The 16,994-nt window shown below is 37.7% G+C and overlaps 1 protein-coding gene across 4 annotated transcripts in view; it reads right to left on the minus strand.

Annotated features, from left to right (window-relative positions):
• Positions 1–16,994, minus strand: part of LOC106062913 (atrial natriuretic peptide-converting enzyme-like) — a 195,208-nt gene that overhangs the window by 53,018 nt on the left and 125,196 nt on the right. The window lies entirely within an intron of this gene.

Genomic DNA, 16,994 nt, shown 5'->3' on the forward strand with positions numbered 1-16,994 from the left:
TGTAGATTTAGTGTTATCAAAGTTTGGCCTTGTGTAGATTTAGTGTTTTTTAAAGTTTGACCTTGTGTAGATTTAGTGTTTTTAAAGTTTGGTCTTGTGTAGATATAGTGTTTTTAAAGTTTGGCCTTGTGTAGATTTAGTGTTTTTAAAGTTTGGTCTTGTGTAGATTTAGTGATTTAAAAGTTTGGTCTTGTGTAGATTTAGTGTTTTTAAAGTTTGGTCTTATGTAGATTTAATGTTTTAAAGTTTGGTCATGTGTAGATTTAGTGTTTTTAAAGTTTGGTCTTATGTAGATTTAATGTTTTAAAGTTTGGTCATGTGTAGATTTAGTGTTTTTAAAGTTTGGTCTTGTGTAGATTTAATGTTTTAAAGTTTGGTCATGTGTAGATTTAGTGTTTTTAAAGTTTGGTCTTATGTAGATTTAATGTTTTAAAGTTTGGTCGTGTGTAGATTTAGTGTTTTTAAAGTTTGGTCTTATGTAGATTTAATGTTTTAAAGTTTGGTCATGTGTAGATTTAGTGTTTTTAAAGTTTGGTCTTGTGTAGATTTAGTGTTTTTAAAGTTTGGCCTTGTGTAGATTTAGTGTTTTTAAATTTTGGCCTTGTTTAGATTTAGTGTTTTTAAAGTTTGGTCTTGTGTAGGTTTAGTGTTATCAAAGTTTGGCCTTATGCAGATTTAGTGTTAGCGAAATTTGATCTTTATTTAAGGTGAGGTTATTCAGTATAAAAGAAAGGGGAGTAACTAACGCACAAAAGATAATTTAATCACAAAACTATTGACGAAAGCAAAACATGTTGGCTCGAACCTAACCACACACACATGCTCTTGTTTCAGTGAGGTTAAACAAGGAGGCAGACTTTAGGAGTGCAAGGTTTATTCTCCTTTTACTTGCTAACTACTCGCATGGAAGTCGTTGGTAAAACAAGAACAAAGAAGATGACATGAAACAACACGCGAAAATAGAAACACAGACGCAGACAAATGTTCTCACTTTCTCTTTCATACTCATTTCTCTCTCTCTCTCTCTCTCCACTTGTTCCTTTTGTTTCCCTTCTATTTGTATGTCTAGTTACACTGTTCTCTTTATCTAGTCATTAAACGTAAACACACAAAGCAAGTTCTTGTTACGTCTGCAAGTTGTGTAGTTAAAAAAACACAAGAGTTTCTTTTATTTAGACCGTATATAAATTCCTTCCTCTTAGCCAAACGTGTTTCTGTTGTGTCCTATTTACTGCCGTCTTTAGGCTGGTCACATTGAGCAGCACAGTCATCTTTCCTTATCCATGTAGTTATTGTACAGCGTTTAGACACCCATCCATTTGTGTGTGTGTGTATCTCCCTCTCCCTGCCTAATCTAACATAACATTAAACATTTGTGTGTGTGTGTGTGTACCTCCCTCTCCCTGCCTAATCTAACATAACATTAAACATTAGTGTCTGTGTGTGTGTGTACCTCCCTCTCCCTGCCTAATCTAACATAACATTAAACATTTGTGTCTGTGTGTGTGTGTACCCCCCTCTCCCTGCCTAATCTAACATAACATTAAACATTTGTGTCTGTGTGTGTACCTCCCTCTCCCTGCCTAATCTAACATAACATTAAACATTTGTGTCTGTGTGTGTGTGTGTACCTCCCTCTCCCTGCCTAATCTAACATAACATTAAACATTTGTGTCTGTGTGTACCTCCCTCTCCCTGCCTAATCTAACATAACATTAAACATTTGTGTCTGTGTGTGTGTGTGTACCTCCCTCTCCCTGCCTAATCTAACATAACATTAAACATTTGTGTGTGTGTGTGTGTGTGTGTGTACCTCCCTCTCCCTGCCTAATCTAACATAACATTAAACATTTGTGTGTGTGTGTTTACCTCCCTCTCCCTGCCTAATCTAACATAACATTAAACATTTGTGTGTGTGTGTGTTTACCTCTGTCTCCTTGCCTAATCTAACATAACATTAAACATTTGTGTGTGTGTGTGTACCTCCCTCTCCCTGCCTAATCTAACATAACATTAAACATTTGTGTGTGTGTGTTTACCTCCCTCTCCCTGCCTAATCTAACATAACATTAAACATTTGTGTGTGTGTGTTTACCTCTGTCTCCTTGCCTAATCTAACATAACATTAAACATTTGTGTGTGTGTGTGTACCTCCCTCTCCCTGCCTAATCTAACATAACATTAAACATTTGTGTGTGTGTGTTTACCTCTGTCTCCTTGCCTAATCTAACATAACATTAAACATTTGTGTGTGTGTGTTTACCTCTGTCTCCTTGCCTAATCTAACATAACATTAAACATTTGTGTGTGTGTGTGTACCTCTGTCTCCCTGCCTAATCTAACATTAAACAACATTTTGGACTTGTGTGCTACATCGACCAGTACAACTCCTATACTTCACTGCTTCGATCCTTTATCCAAAGTGTAGTGAGAATTAAGTCTTATTTTTACTACCTATTGACTGCAGGAGATACGGTATTGTGTTTGTGTTGTCCGATTGTTGGTTTCTTCTTATCTCAAAAGGAAAAGCTCCACTGAAAATCTGATTTGACATTTTCTTTATCCGGCAATGTTTTTGTTGCTGTTGTTGTTGTTGTTGTACATAATACTCTCATAAAACAACACATAAATATGCACACAAAATAAGCCCAATTTAAAAAATCTGTCTCTAAGTTCATAGGTTAAAATATTCCAGTATTTTAAATGAGCAATTAAAAACAATCTCTCTCTATATATGTTGGCCTCCTTCAGTCGTAGAACGGTATGGTGTGGAAATAATGTATTAAATGTATCTGTATATTTCTTATGTCGTTTTTTTTAAAAACATTTTTTCAATTGCTATGAAAAATTTCTTTCTTATTTTTACCTTTACCTGTCCCTTAATCTGCTGGACCATTGGGGCGACCATTTGTCGACCGTCTTTCTCCATTCCTCTCTGTCTTTTGCTTTAGTTAGAACCCCTTTCAATGACAGGCCCGTCCATTGTTTTATGTTGTCCTCCCATCGCTTTCTCTGTCTGCCTCTTCTATTTCCTGAACAAAGGTCTTTGCGAGCCCCGAAGACCTTGTAATATGGCTATACATTTTTAGCTTGCGTTTTTTTAACTTAACAATATAATTATACTGGTCGAATGTAACCCGCGGCCTGTGGGCCAAGTTTACCAGATTTATCTAAACGTTTCGCTCTTTAATAGTGATAAATGGAGGTACTTTCTAGCCCCCCCCCCCCCGTTGTGGGAGGACATTCAAGACACACTACGGTCTCTGTCATGAGTTAAGGAACATTTATCTCAAGTTTTATCAAGATGGGTCAAACGGTTTTGATTTCTATGCGGGACGTACATACCACTGGCCTCCTTCAGTCGTAGAACGACTATGGTTCATCTCGAGCACTTTTACATATGGATGTGAAGCCCTATTTTGGAGAGACACTCCCGTCCACATATATTGCAGGTCAAGGTGGTAGAGGAGCTGTCCATTTTCCGTGTGGCACGCATTTCTTCAAGAGGTGAGGCCCATGTTTTTTCGCTATCCATAGCTTTGGTCACCGTCTCTCTCAAACTAGTGCGGCCTAAGGCTATCTCTTCCCACTGGTCAGTATCAATAGTTCACTGATTTTAAATCCTGCTTTATAATATCCACGTAAGGGAGGTGGGGGCGACCAGTTTTTTTGAGCCAGACGTAAGTTGCCCGTACAGAATGATTTTTGGGATGCGATTGTCCTCCATCCGACAAACATGTCCAAGCCAGCATAGGCAGTGTTGCCTGAGGACTGTAAAGATGCTGGGAAGGCCCGTTCTCGCGAGGATCTCAGTATTACACACTCCATGTTATTTTCAAGATCCTTCGAAGGCAGCGTAGGTGTAATAAGTTTAGTTTTCACACATGTTTTGTGTAGGTTGTCCACGACTCACTGCCGTACAGTAGCGTGCTAAGAACGTATGCCTTGTAGACCTCCATTTAGGTCGCTGTGGTAAGCTTCTTGTTTTCCCAAACTCTTGGTCGGAGTCTAGCGAAGGTTGATGTGGCCTTCCCTATGCGTTTTTTGATTTCCTCTTCAAGAGACATCTTGGATTGTAGATCCAAGGTAGGAGAATTCGTTTACGGCATCTAGCTTGTTCTCGTCAATGAGGATGGATGGTGGTGCTGTAGCAGGTAGTCAATAACATAAATACATACATACATAGACATATACACACCTATATACATACATACATACGCCTTAGTTTGTGCTTTATATATTAGATCTCACAATAAGTTTCCTAATTCTTCTAGAGTAAGCGAAATGTATGTATCTAATGAATAGGCTAATGTCGCTAATTCATATATTTGTTCATATCGTCACAAAATTCACTTCTTTGTTGGTGAAACATCATCCAGTGAGTTTATCTGTGCTAATTGACATTAGTCTCAGAGATATATTGGTGACTTCAATGTCATGAATATAAAGTCTTAGGGATGTTTTTGTCTAACACCCAGACCTAAGCCTAGACCTAGATCCAGACCTAAATCTAGGCATAGATCCAGACTAAGCCTAGACCTACAGCTAAACCTAAACCTAGATCCAGACCTAAACCTAGACATATATCCAGATCTAAGCCTAGACCTAGACGCAGATCTAAACCTACACATAGATCCAGACCTAAACCTAGATCTGGATCGAGACCTAAACCTAGACCTAGATCTAGACCTAAATCTAAACATAGATCTAAACCTAAGCCTAGGCCTAGATCCAAACCTAAACCTAGACATAGATCCAGACCTAAACCTAAACCTAGATCCAGACCTAAACCTAGAATAGATCTAGACCTAAGCCTAGACCTAGATCCCGACCGAAATCTAGACCTAGATCCAGACCTAAACCTAGACCTAGACCTAAATGTTCACCTAGACTCAGACCTAAGCCTAGACCTAGATCCAGACCTAAACCTAGACATAGAACTAGATCTAGACCTAAACCTAGACCTAGACCCAGACCTAAACGTAGACCTAGACTCAAACCAACTTTAAAAAATACTTTAAAAAAATAGGGTGGGGAGGAGATTTTAAACCTCCCGGTCCCCTTTTGAGGTGGGTCTCCAAATGAGTGTTTTGTACATTAAAAATTAAATGTTACGCAAAATGCAGGAGCCCCCAAAGAGGTCCCCCCGGGCCCCCAAAGATGAAAAATTCCATGTTACGCCCCTGTAAAAAAACAAAGTTTATATTAAGTGTAATAGTATCTAAAATAACATTAATTAATTTGTGCGATAGGAAATATTTGACCAATGCTTTGATTTTAGAACAATGTCATGCTTTTAGACAGACAGACAGACCTTTGTAAAAAATGAGTCATTATAAGTATTAGTCATTGTCTTGATCACAGCTATCTGAATGAAAATATTTTGAAGTAAAGTGTGAGGCTTTGGTGCTGAAACAAATGATGACTACAGATGACATCGAAACAGAAGCAGAGACAGAGGAAGATGAAAAAAAGAGTGCAAACTTAGAAAAGCTCCGACGAGGACTTGAACCATGATGTGGGAAACATGTTGTAGTCATTTGGTGTGGGGAAACATCTTGGAGTCATTTGGTATGGGAAACATCTTGAAGTCATTTGGTGTGGGGAAACATCTTGGAGTCATTTGGTATGGGAAACATCTTGAAGTCATTTGGTGTGGGGAACATATTGAAGTAAGTAGGTGTGGGAAATTTCATGACGTGGATTGTGAGAAAATCCTCTGCTGTGACAGTGAGTAAGTTTTCAGCACTCATGAAGTCATTGATTCTTTTCAGGTTTAACGGAGTCCCTGCTGCAGCTCAAGAGATTTGACTTATTTCTGCTGTTAATTCTTCGGCTAACAAAACTCCAAGCTTTAAGTTGGTTCATTTATTATGAATTGAACATAGGTCAAGGTTGCAACTAAGATCTTGTTTCCTGTTTCCTTTCTGACACCACCTCTAGAGGGACTTTCGTTTAATGCCAGAAAATATGTGTGTGTGTGTTTTGGTTTACGTAGCACCCAAAGAAACGTTTGAGTTGAATATTAACGGCGAGACTAGAGAAGTAGACTGAGGACAGCTGTCCGAGATATTGTCGCCGTGAGTCTTACTAGTGAATACATAATTCAGTTACATTTCTTTAGAGTTCGATTGATATAGTATTCAAATGTCAGCCAATATCTTAAGTGGGAATCATACTAGAATCATTAACTTTATCCCAATAGGATAAATATAGTCAAAGTCAGTCAGGTTCTACTTTATAGCAGCATGCCTTAGCAACAGATATTGTATCAGGATCCATTGATTAAACTACTGGTTAGTACTTGTATCACTGTACAAAGCTTAGTACTTATATCACTGTACAATGTTCTAGTTTAGCGTCTTGTTGCTAATGTCACACAGACTTACACATTTGTAAATAAATTCTTGTCGTAGAAAGACATCAATCTATTAAGATCATTCTCTACTAGGACAAACGAAAATTAGCATGTAAACATCCGGTAGTCCACTCTGTGACGGCTATCGACATTCATGACGTCACGATGTCTGGCGACTAAAGACTAAAGACACATTAATCGGTTTGAGTTGGCCCTGGGAGCCTGAGATAATTGGAGTCAAACCTTCCAATGAGACAGCCAACAATTACGGTGGAAGTGTTGATTGCTCCCTACAAAACGATGGGCCGACATTTAATGCGCTGAAAGAAAAAGAAAAAAAAAAAAAAACTTTCAAGGGGAGGTCATCCAACTGTTGTGGCCTACAAACGTCAAGTGATAGTAAGGGAGATAATAAGATAAATCCATTAAAATAACAGACCGTTACTGCTAAGGAGGATAAGTAGCGATCAAAATATTTTAGTTGTAATAGTCCAATTGTTCTCAACTTTTTGGCGTCTGGGGAACGCCGCGAACAGGAGGTGAAGAGTCTTAGCAGAATGTATGGTAAATAGAAGAGAAGATTTAAAACATTATAACGATGGATACATTTTGTACAGTATTATTAGAACATACTCATAAACATTTGTATTGGATGAGCAATAACAGACACCCAACCATGTTGTAAAATAAATCACATTATAATTACTTAATAAGTGTTGCAGATAATTAATTCGTAGTCCAAACCTCCTGCAGAACGACGGGGAATGGGAGAGGGCAGGGGTTTAAACTCGGGACAATCGATAAATCTGAACGACAGTCCTGCGCGCAAACCGCACGACCAGGCAGCCATATGGGAGTCAAATCAAATAAAAGTCACAGATACGAATTTCTTTCGATATATTCACTAGTTTATTTTCAACTGTAAATATCAGAAGGTGATTAAATGGTACCCCATCAAAATAGCGCGGACAAAAAAGCGCCGATAAAATAGCGCGAACAAAATAGCGCCGACAAAATAGCGCAGAAAAAAATATATTTTAGTTATTTTGAAAGAAATACTTTAGATATCGTAAAATATGAATAGAGCCAATATTTTTTTTTGTTTTAATGTTATCATAATTTTTCATAAATAAGCAAAAATCATAATAAGGTAGAATGAATAATTTCAAAATATTTACATTATAAAAGTGTACTTTGAAAACACGCAAAGATACTTGTCAAATTTACACAAACACACACACAGACAAACTTTCACAAAGTTAAATTGTAGGAAATGTCTGGTAGAAATTCCATCACTGGCTTGTTTCCATACATTGACAATATAGCTTCAAGTCGTCTGTTAAGTTGGAGGTACTTTGTCTTGCTTGCAGCTTTACTTCGTTCTCCAGCATTGTACCTCAGAATCTTGTTCTCAGTGTTCTCCTGTTCTCTGAGGAAGTGAGAGATTAACTTGTAGACAATTAGAGTGATGACCGTCAATAGACAGTTGAAATGCATGGCGCCATCCCTCCACTGAATTGTTTGTTCGTGGTAGATTGTCCTGCACACGATCTCTAACATTCCATAATGCTATGGAAATCTTGGAGTAGCTCTGCGGTTTCGTCTCAGGCGACCAATATAGTTGTCCAGCCAATAGTCATACAAATTCCCTACACCATCTGGTCGAGCTTCACTTAATTCTCCGAAGGCAGTATTTACATCGGCAGGTGGAACAAATGAAAGGGCTAACAGCATCTTGACAAACATGCATACATTTTATCTTTCCGGTATGTAGCTGTATAATTTTCATCTTGTACTTTACGCCGAAGACTTTGTCCAAGATGGAATAGACAACCAACAAGTCTTGTCGCAGGGAACACTGTGCTTGCAGCATTTTGACTTGCCTTCTCAAAATCTAGCATCACACTCTGTGGAGCAAGAGTTGGTCCTAGCTCCAGCATATAGAAGTCCGCGCGATTTTGTCTTGCGCTATTTTGTCATGAAAGTTCGCGTTATTTTGTCGGCGCTATTTTGACGGGTCACCGATTAAATTCATATTGAAATTGTGGTGATAAGTAATGCAGAGTTGCCTACATTGCAAAATAGAAATGTGTATTCTTAGACCTGAAAATGTATTTTGAGGAGCATATGTGTATTTTCAGAAGTATAAAAAAAATATACTCAGGAAAGACTAAAATCATTCAAACACGTAACATACACGAAATGCAGAAATCCAAAAAAAAAAATAAAAAAATTAATTAATTGACATAGCTTTTAGCTATATAAGACATTCTGTACATTTTAAAAATATTGACACATGTAGAATTTGTCATAGACCTTTCTAGAATATGTTAGAATAGTGCCGTTCTAGTCACTTGGGAATCATTTTTTGATAGCGATGTTTTATTCCTGGTGCCATAATAGCACCAACAGACAATTCATTCCAAAGAATGGGACTTGATGCTAGAAGTGAATTTAGACTCACAAAAGATGCGATGGTTTGCTTGGCTGGATTGGTGATATCTAGTTTTGTTAATGGGCCATTTCTTTACAAGGTATCCATACACTGGGATTATTTTATCACTTTTTGAAAGAATTCAGATTTTCTTCTTTCAGACCATTTGTTTGCAGAGTCATCAATGAAAGCTTTGGCATCCTCTACAATCACTAATAACAAACATTTAAAGATTGCAGTTTTTGAGATAACTGGAATTTTCCCCCAATGACCAGTTCGTTGAGTAGGGGGGGGGGGGAATGTCACAACTATCTATTTAGTTGTATAGTAAAAAGCGTTCAATATCTAATAGCGCCGATTTCATCAATAGGTGATGACGTCATTCGCGCTATTTCATTTTTCTTGTGTAGTGTCGCTTCGTCATAAATTTTCGTATGACGTCAAGATTTTTCTTCTTGATCTTGATGGAAGATTCACTCCATCTTGGGCTGTAGAGACAAGCTGTATCTTTGGAGTTCCTGAATTATACTGGTGCTTATGCTATTGGATAGCCTTAGCGTTGGCCATGGTATATATTCTTGAAGGATTATTAGACCCCTGTTTAGGGTGAGTTTTATTTCACATTGTAAAGTTATTTTAATATGTATTCGGTCGTTTTCGTATTTTGTAATTAGATTAGAAGATTAGAGGATTAGAGGATTAGAAGATTAGAAGATTAGAGGATTAGAGGATTAGAGGATTAGAAGAATCTGTTATTTGTCTTTCTATAGGGTCTCAGGTTTTCCTCTCAGGTTTCAAGTCTCGATTTCAAGTCTCAGGTTTTCGTCTCAGGTTTCAAGTCTCGATTTCAAGTCTCAGGTTTTCGTCTCAGGTTTCAAGTCTCGATTTCAAGTCTCAGGTTTTTGTCTCAGGTTTCAAGTCTCGATTTCAAGTCTCAGGTTTTTGACTCAGGTTTCAAGTCTCGATTTTAAGTCTCAGGTTTTCGTCTCAGGTTTCAGGACTGAGGTTTTCGTCTTAGATTTCAAGTCTGAGGTTTCAAATTCTAAATTCCAAATTTCTACATTCAGTCTTGGTGTTACATTGTGACGTTGTGATTTGTGGTGCTGCCCTGAACTGTGGTTATCTTCATTGTTACCATGAACACTTGGCTATGAAGTGAACTGATTATTTCATAGAGCCTTTATCTTGAAATGGAATATTGATGAGGTTAATATTATTTCTTTCAAATACTAATTAAGTATTTATTTGAATCATTTTGTAAGTATTGATTTTTCACATCATACTATATGTACTTGTATTCATTTATCATTATCATTAGTCATATGTCATTTCATTATATAAATATCATTATATTAGGCCTATATTTATAGTTTAATTTAAATCATCATACACATTGTTTATTAATTTATGTATAACTGAGTATGTATGGTGTTTCTGTTAGGCTGAACCTTGGGGCTTATAAAATTGATAATAGTGTTATAAACCTGGTGGTGGCACAGAGAGGGGTAGTGGTGTGTGTGTAGTCAGCCGACGCAAATCGCCCCAGGCCAGCGCTAGACGAGCGGTCAACCGTGACGAGTTACGACGATCGGCCGAGACGAGTTAACAACATGAAGGTTCGAGTAGGATCGGCGTCGTGAACAGAGCTCAGGAGCGTCCCAGAATGGTCGAGCGACGTTCTGTCCGGTTCTAGAAGGCCAGTAGGGACCCTATATAAAGAGCGGAGGTGTCGCAGTCAAGACGGTTCAGAAAGCGGGTTCACGACAGGAGTTCAGAACACGGTCGACTACAGCACAGTTCAACGGTGTGGTTCTGTACGGAGCATTACGACGGTTCAGTGCGGAGTACTGTCAAGTACAGTTGAGACGACCGGCGTCTTGATCTTGGTCTGTGATCGAGTCCGACACAACGAGCCCAAGTGTGTGAAGTCAGTCCCGAACTGTTGAACCCAGTGCAAGCCCGGAACGAGACGGAGAGGCCAGTGCAAGACTTGATACGGCGGAACGGTGTTATCGGAGAGATATTTGTTATCGCAGAGCTATTTGTACTGTTCTACGTGCTGCCAATTGTACAGTATTGGCTGTTATTTATGGACATTAAACCTTTACGTTATTTTGGAGCCCTGACTTGTCAAGTTCTTTAAGTTGGTGGTGTATGGTGCAGTTTGCAGAGAGCCTGGATAGTGAGATTCGTAACAATAGATTATAAATTAATTATACACACATGCACATTGCAATTAAAATTACTTTTAAACTTAGACAATTTATTAATTAAATTGTAAGAACTGACAAAGCTATTGTCTTGAATGTGAAATACTGGATCTAAACCTAGTACAATTAGAACCAGTGGCGTAACTAGGGTAGGGGAAGGGGGTCCAAATTAAAAAAAACATCCCCCGGGCCCCCACTTGAGAGAGACTCTCAAAGGAGTGTCCGAAATGTGTTTTTACATGAGATATTATCGCCGTCATGTCATGGCATGATCGAATGTCAGAATGCAGGGGCCCCTAAAGAGGCCACGCCCCTCGAGCCCCCAAATCCCTAGCTACGCCCCTGCTAAATTTGCCTTTTTTTTAATTTAAGATTCCAAAACTGATAAGAAAGAAGATCAATAAATATCTTCATAAGATGGCAGAAGTTGCTTGCACTTTTGAGTATATCTAGATATAGTTACATAAATCTAGACTAGTAAGTAGTCTAAATCTAGATCGATAATTAGATCTACTATGATCTAGATCTTGATTAGTTCTCTCAAGATTTAAGTCTAGTACACACCTGGTCACATCGACATCTAGAAAACAATACTAGACTTAGATCTATTTAGATCTGAATTCTAAATCTAGATTTACGTAAATCCGTAATGCCTGACATCGAACAACTTTTTAACGCAATACTAGATCTATAAAAGAACTAACAAAAAATTAATTTCAAATCAGTTTGAAGACTAGAGCCTAAAAATAAATTGACACATTGACATATTATTTGCATCAGCAAGATCTAGCTCTAGTAATTATTTTAAAAAGATTTATCTCTCGTGGTTGATCTAATAAGAGTAGGCCTAGTCCACTTCAATGCATTGACGCACTGACCCATATAGATCTATAAGATAAGCAAAAACTTTTTATTTAATAGCGGCCCCCGAAAGGGGGAAAGACGCTATTAGTTTTGTGTGGCCTGTCTGTTCGTTCGTCCGTCCTTCTGTCCATCCGTCCCGTTTATATCTCCGAAACTAGAAGAGAAAATGAAAATCGGATATCATGATATTTTATATCATTCAAAGTTCTGATGCAACGGCTACTTTTTTCTTTTCCGAAAGTGAACCATCTAATTTTTAAAATTAAATATGCAAGCAGATTTTTCAAAAAAATACACCACTTTTAAATAAAAAATTCAGGGGAGGTATGTTTTTTAAAAAGGTAACAGACTTCTTCATTAATAAATCAAGCTTCATTCATAGATTGGCGCATTGGTACAAAAAATTTGCATCTAAGGTCACAATGGAAAAAGTGTGAACTGATCATTATAAAATATACTAGATGACACCCTTCTGCATATTTTCAACACCCTCGTCACTTCCCGCAAGTCCCCTAACTCTCCGATACCCAACACTTGACCGTGTGTCACGGTTGACCACACACAGTAACCGTGTCACAACGGCTACACGCAAGGCTCGTAAAGTAATTCTGTACGTAGTAAAAAATGAATAAAATGCATAGACGAATTTATTTTCTAATACAAACTCTTAAATTTCACTTATTATCCGCTTCCCTACTCAAACTTGGCCCCGCGAAATCCGTTTCGCATAGGGCCCCACAATGGGTAAGTCCGGCCCTGCTATTTACATATATATATATATATATATATATATATATATATATATATATATATATACATATTATATTAATTAGATTAGTTCCTAGTCCAAACCTCCCGCTGGACAAAGGAGGATGGGACCGGGCAGAGTTTGATAACTTAAAACGACAGTCCATCGCGCAGCCAGTCATCCGTAGTGTGAACACTACTCTTGTTTTCTCGTGGACTATACGCAGAAATAAGAGAGTGATCTTTCCTTTACTCCTTACTACTAGTTTAAACTGTAGAGGGAAGAAGAGAATTATATATATAGATTTTCCATTTATTAACTAACTCATGGAATGGAATACTGATTGAAATGTTTAAAAAAAAAAGAATTTTGATACGAACTTCGTTTTAATTATAAATTCTTAATTTATTATTATTATTAAAATGAACTACTTTTATAGCACGCAGTTTTATGCACTTGTCAGTCTAAATAAAACTAAATAGAGCCCTGATCTAGATATATATTATATATTATATATATTATATATATACTAGCCTGACATTACCCGCGGCCTGCGGGTCTTAGTTTGTGTTTACTAATCTAGTGGATTTGATTTAGATGTATGTTAAAACTTAGCTAATGATCCTTTCGAGTTTTTCTCTTTCGCTACGAAAATAAAATTAGTTTTGCGAAAATGGGTTTACCCGAAGCCGATACATTCATATCTATTAAAAACGAAAGGAGCGATAGATGAATAGGTTCTAAAGTACAATTAAAACGGGTTTACCCGATTTGTTCAATGAATGGGATTATAAGTAAGCAAGGACGTTCTAAATTCACAGATATATGGAAGGAAGTTATGTAAAGATGCTTTTGAAAGACACATTTCAGCCCTAATTTTATTAAATAATGAAATCAATAAACTATATTTTGTATTTTCATGTGTCAAAGTAAAAAACTATATGTGCAAAGTGTAGTTCTTGAAATTAGATCTAGATCTAAATCCTTTCGATTTTTTCTCATGTCAACATTGTAAACAAAGCCTAGATCCATATAATAATAAAGCTTTAATAGAGTCGGTCAACTTTTTTTTTTTTGAGGGACTTAAGTTTGTTTTAGGGCTACAATACATACACTACGATCTAAGTTAGTGTCCAAGGAACATTTCTGCCAAGTTTTATCAAGATCAGTGAAACGGTTTTGATTTCTATACGGGGACATACATACATACATAGGCTACATACATACGCCTTACTTTCTACTTTATATATTAGATTATAAATGTGTTAATAATTGGAAAAAAAAATTATTAAGACCATAACTTATCTTCTGAGAGCTTAGGGGTGCAAATTTATTTATAATGTAAATAATAGTATCACATTAAGAAGCACTAGCGGATCCAGAACTTTGGAGTGGGGGGGGGGCGATTTTTTTCCAAACCCTAACCCTAACGCCCAGTAAACCCTAACCCTACGCATAAACGTGCATACAGCGCGCGCGCGCGCGCATACACACACACAAACACACGCACGCACACACACACACACACACACACACATATATATGTATATATATATATATATATATATATATATATATAAATATGAGAATAAAAAAAGCAGCATTTCTCAACCTTCGGCGAAAACCAAAACAACTGGTGCAGCGCTATAAGGTTCTCTGGTGAAGTTCGGGGCGAAGCCCCGACGCCATAAGCGTTTTCTTGCTTTTTTCACTGCAGAAACGCATTCTCCTGACAAGTACAGCTCATTATTCATCAATGGAGTTCGGGGCGAATCCCCGACGCCATAAGCGTTTTCTTGCTTTTTTCACTGCAGAAACGCATTTTCCTGACAAGTACAGCTCATTATTCATCAATGGAGGACGCCATAAGCGTTTTCTTGCTTTTTTGACTGCAGAAACGCATTCTCCTGACAAGTACAGCTCATTCTTCACAATGTAGTTCGGGGCAAAGCCCCGACGCCAAAAGCGTTTTCTTGCTTTTTTCTCTGCAGAAACGTATTCTCCTGACTGACATCTACAACTCATTACTCATAAATGGACTTCGGGGCGAAGCCCCGACGCCAAAAGCGTTTTCTTGCATTCTTCACTGCAGAAACGCATTCTCCTGACCTGAAGCTCATTATTCATACTATTAAAAAACGACCTTTCGAATAATGTTGTACTTGAAAAATATTCTAATTTGAATTTATAGACCCATAATACATTGCAAATAAAACCGATTTGTTCCTTGAAAAGATAGGATACCCCACGTATTTAGATTTTTGCTTTGAGGATCGCCGCCGAAAAAAAACTTATTCGATAAATAGTATTCAAGAAAACTCTAGCATAAATTGTGAGTTATAGTCCCAAATTTATTTAGCTAGAAAAATATCAGATTGAGTAAAGGTTGGGAAAAGGCGACTATGAATACATTATTTGAGTTTAGAACTCATCTCAATCATGACTCTTATACTGAAAAATTTCGTTTGAATTCTAACTTTTCCAATGCAAAGTCTTTCATAAAATACTTATGATAACTTCATGTGAAATTACAAAAACTCTGTCTGGAAATGGGAATGGCGGTAGAGTGAAAACGATTAATCCTCGCTCCTTTACTAATTTCTGCTAAAAATTGCATTTGGCATTAAAGAATAGGTATGGGGCGACGCGATAAAAGAATTTAATTTATAGTATACATAAATTATATTAGTGACAGATTTGTTTAATTTTGTAATTTCTTAACTATAATACAAAAAGAAAAAGTATTGATTTGTCCGATGGGGGAAATGCGATTGCATGTATCGCCCCTCCCACCTGGTACAATCCTTTTTCATTTAAATTTTCTAATGATACAATTTGAGATTAGAGTGTGGTACGACATATTTACAATGGGTCACATATCAATACGTAGTTTATATTATATAGATATTCAACTAATTTTATTCACAAACTATGATTCTACACAAAAATAGGACCGCCCCCCCCAGCACTCAGAGGGCTAGAGTGGGGAGGGCAGTACATGCAATCGTCCCCCCCCCCCCTCACCCCACCGAATCGGCCAAAATACCAGAAAGGGAGCGACATAATACAAAATTTATATATTAATTCAACTAATTTTGTTCACAAACTATGATTTCTCAATAAAAACGGACCGCCCCCCCCCCACTCAAAGGGTTTAGGTGGGAAGGGCAGAAGAGGTATTCGTCCCCTCCCCCCACCAATCGGCAAACAGGGAACGACATAATATAAAGATCGGTCAAAATATCAATAACAAGTTACAAGGATATAGATATTTAATTGATTTTGTTAGCAGGCTGTGATTTCTACCAATAAATTGGACCGCCCCCCCACTCGAAAGTTAAGGGGGGGGGCGGGATTGATACCATCGCCCCCTCCCGACCCCACCAAATCGGCCAACATACTAGAGGAAGGGGGGGGCGAAATAATCTAAAAATAGGTTGAAATATAAATAATTAGTATATATTTTTAACATAAGTAATAAATTCGTATACAAATTGTGTGAATCCTATACTAAAGTTCGTCCGCCCCCCCCTTCGGGGGGGGGGGTCGGCCGAGTGGGGGGGGGCGATCGCCCCTACCGCCCCCCCCCTGGATCCGCCAGTGTTAAGAAGTGAATCGGATACGGACAGCATAGTGGCCTACACTATTACCCGGTACCAAAAGGCCTACTATTACTGATCATAACATTGGCCTAGGTCTAGTAATTTTAAGATTAAATTTATAAAGTCTTACGAATTCTAGTCTAGATATAGATTCTATCCAATTTAGTCTACACAAAGTTTGAAACGCCTTACTCCTCCTCTGCTCAACACTATTGGTCAAATAAACACTTGTATTTCCCAACATCTCTTGACCAGTACCCATCGTAGTTGTGGAGAATAATAACTCTACAGCACCAGTAAACCGAGTTACCTTCCTTGCCCCAATCTTTGCAAAAATTGTACAAAGAACACAAGAGTTATTCCCCTTATAACAACCTTTTCATCAGAAACATTTTCTCAGGCATTTTATCTGATTTACGGGGTAAAAAAGCAGAGTTACATTATTACGTTATATGCATATCCATGTATTTATCTAGTTACTTATGCTAAATAAAGATTTAAACCACTGATCTATGTCAGTATTTTCCCGGCCTATTCAAGATTGAACTGCGTTGCCCAAGAAGTTCTTCATACGTTAGTTTGTTTGTTTCCATAGGGACGCTGGTTTATAGTTATCTAATGCACAATGGATGTTTTGTAATGGGAAATGACGCATTTGTGCTTTATACTTAGCAACGTTCCTCAAACTGTGGGCCCCCCAGGGATAAGCAATGTTCCTCAAACTAGGGGTTCCCAAGGATAAGCAGCGTCTCTCAAACTGTGTTTCTCAAATGGTAAG

This window comes from Biomphalaria glabrata, chromosome 2 (assembly GCF_947242115.1).
Source record: "Biomphalaria glabrata chromosome 2, xgBioGlab47.1, whole genome shotgun sequence".
In the NCBI taxonomy this organism is placed as follows: Eukaryota; Metazoa; Mollusca; class Gastropoda; family Planorbidae; genus Biomphalaria; species Biomphalaria glabrata.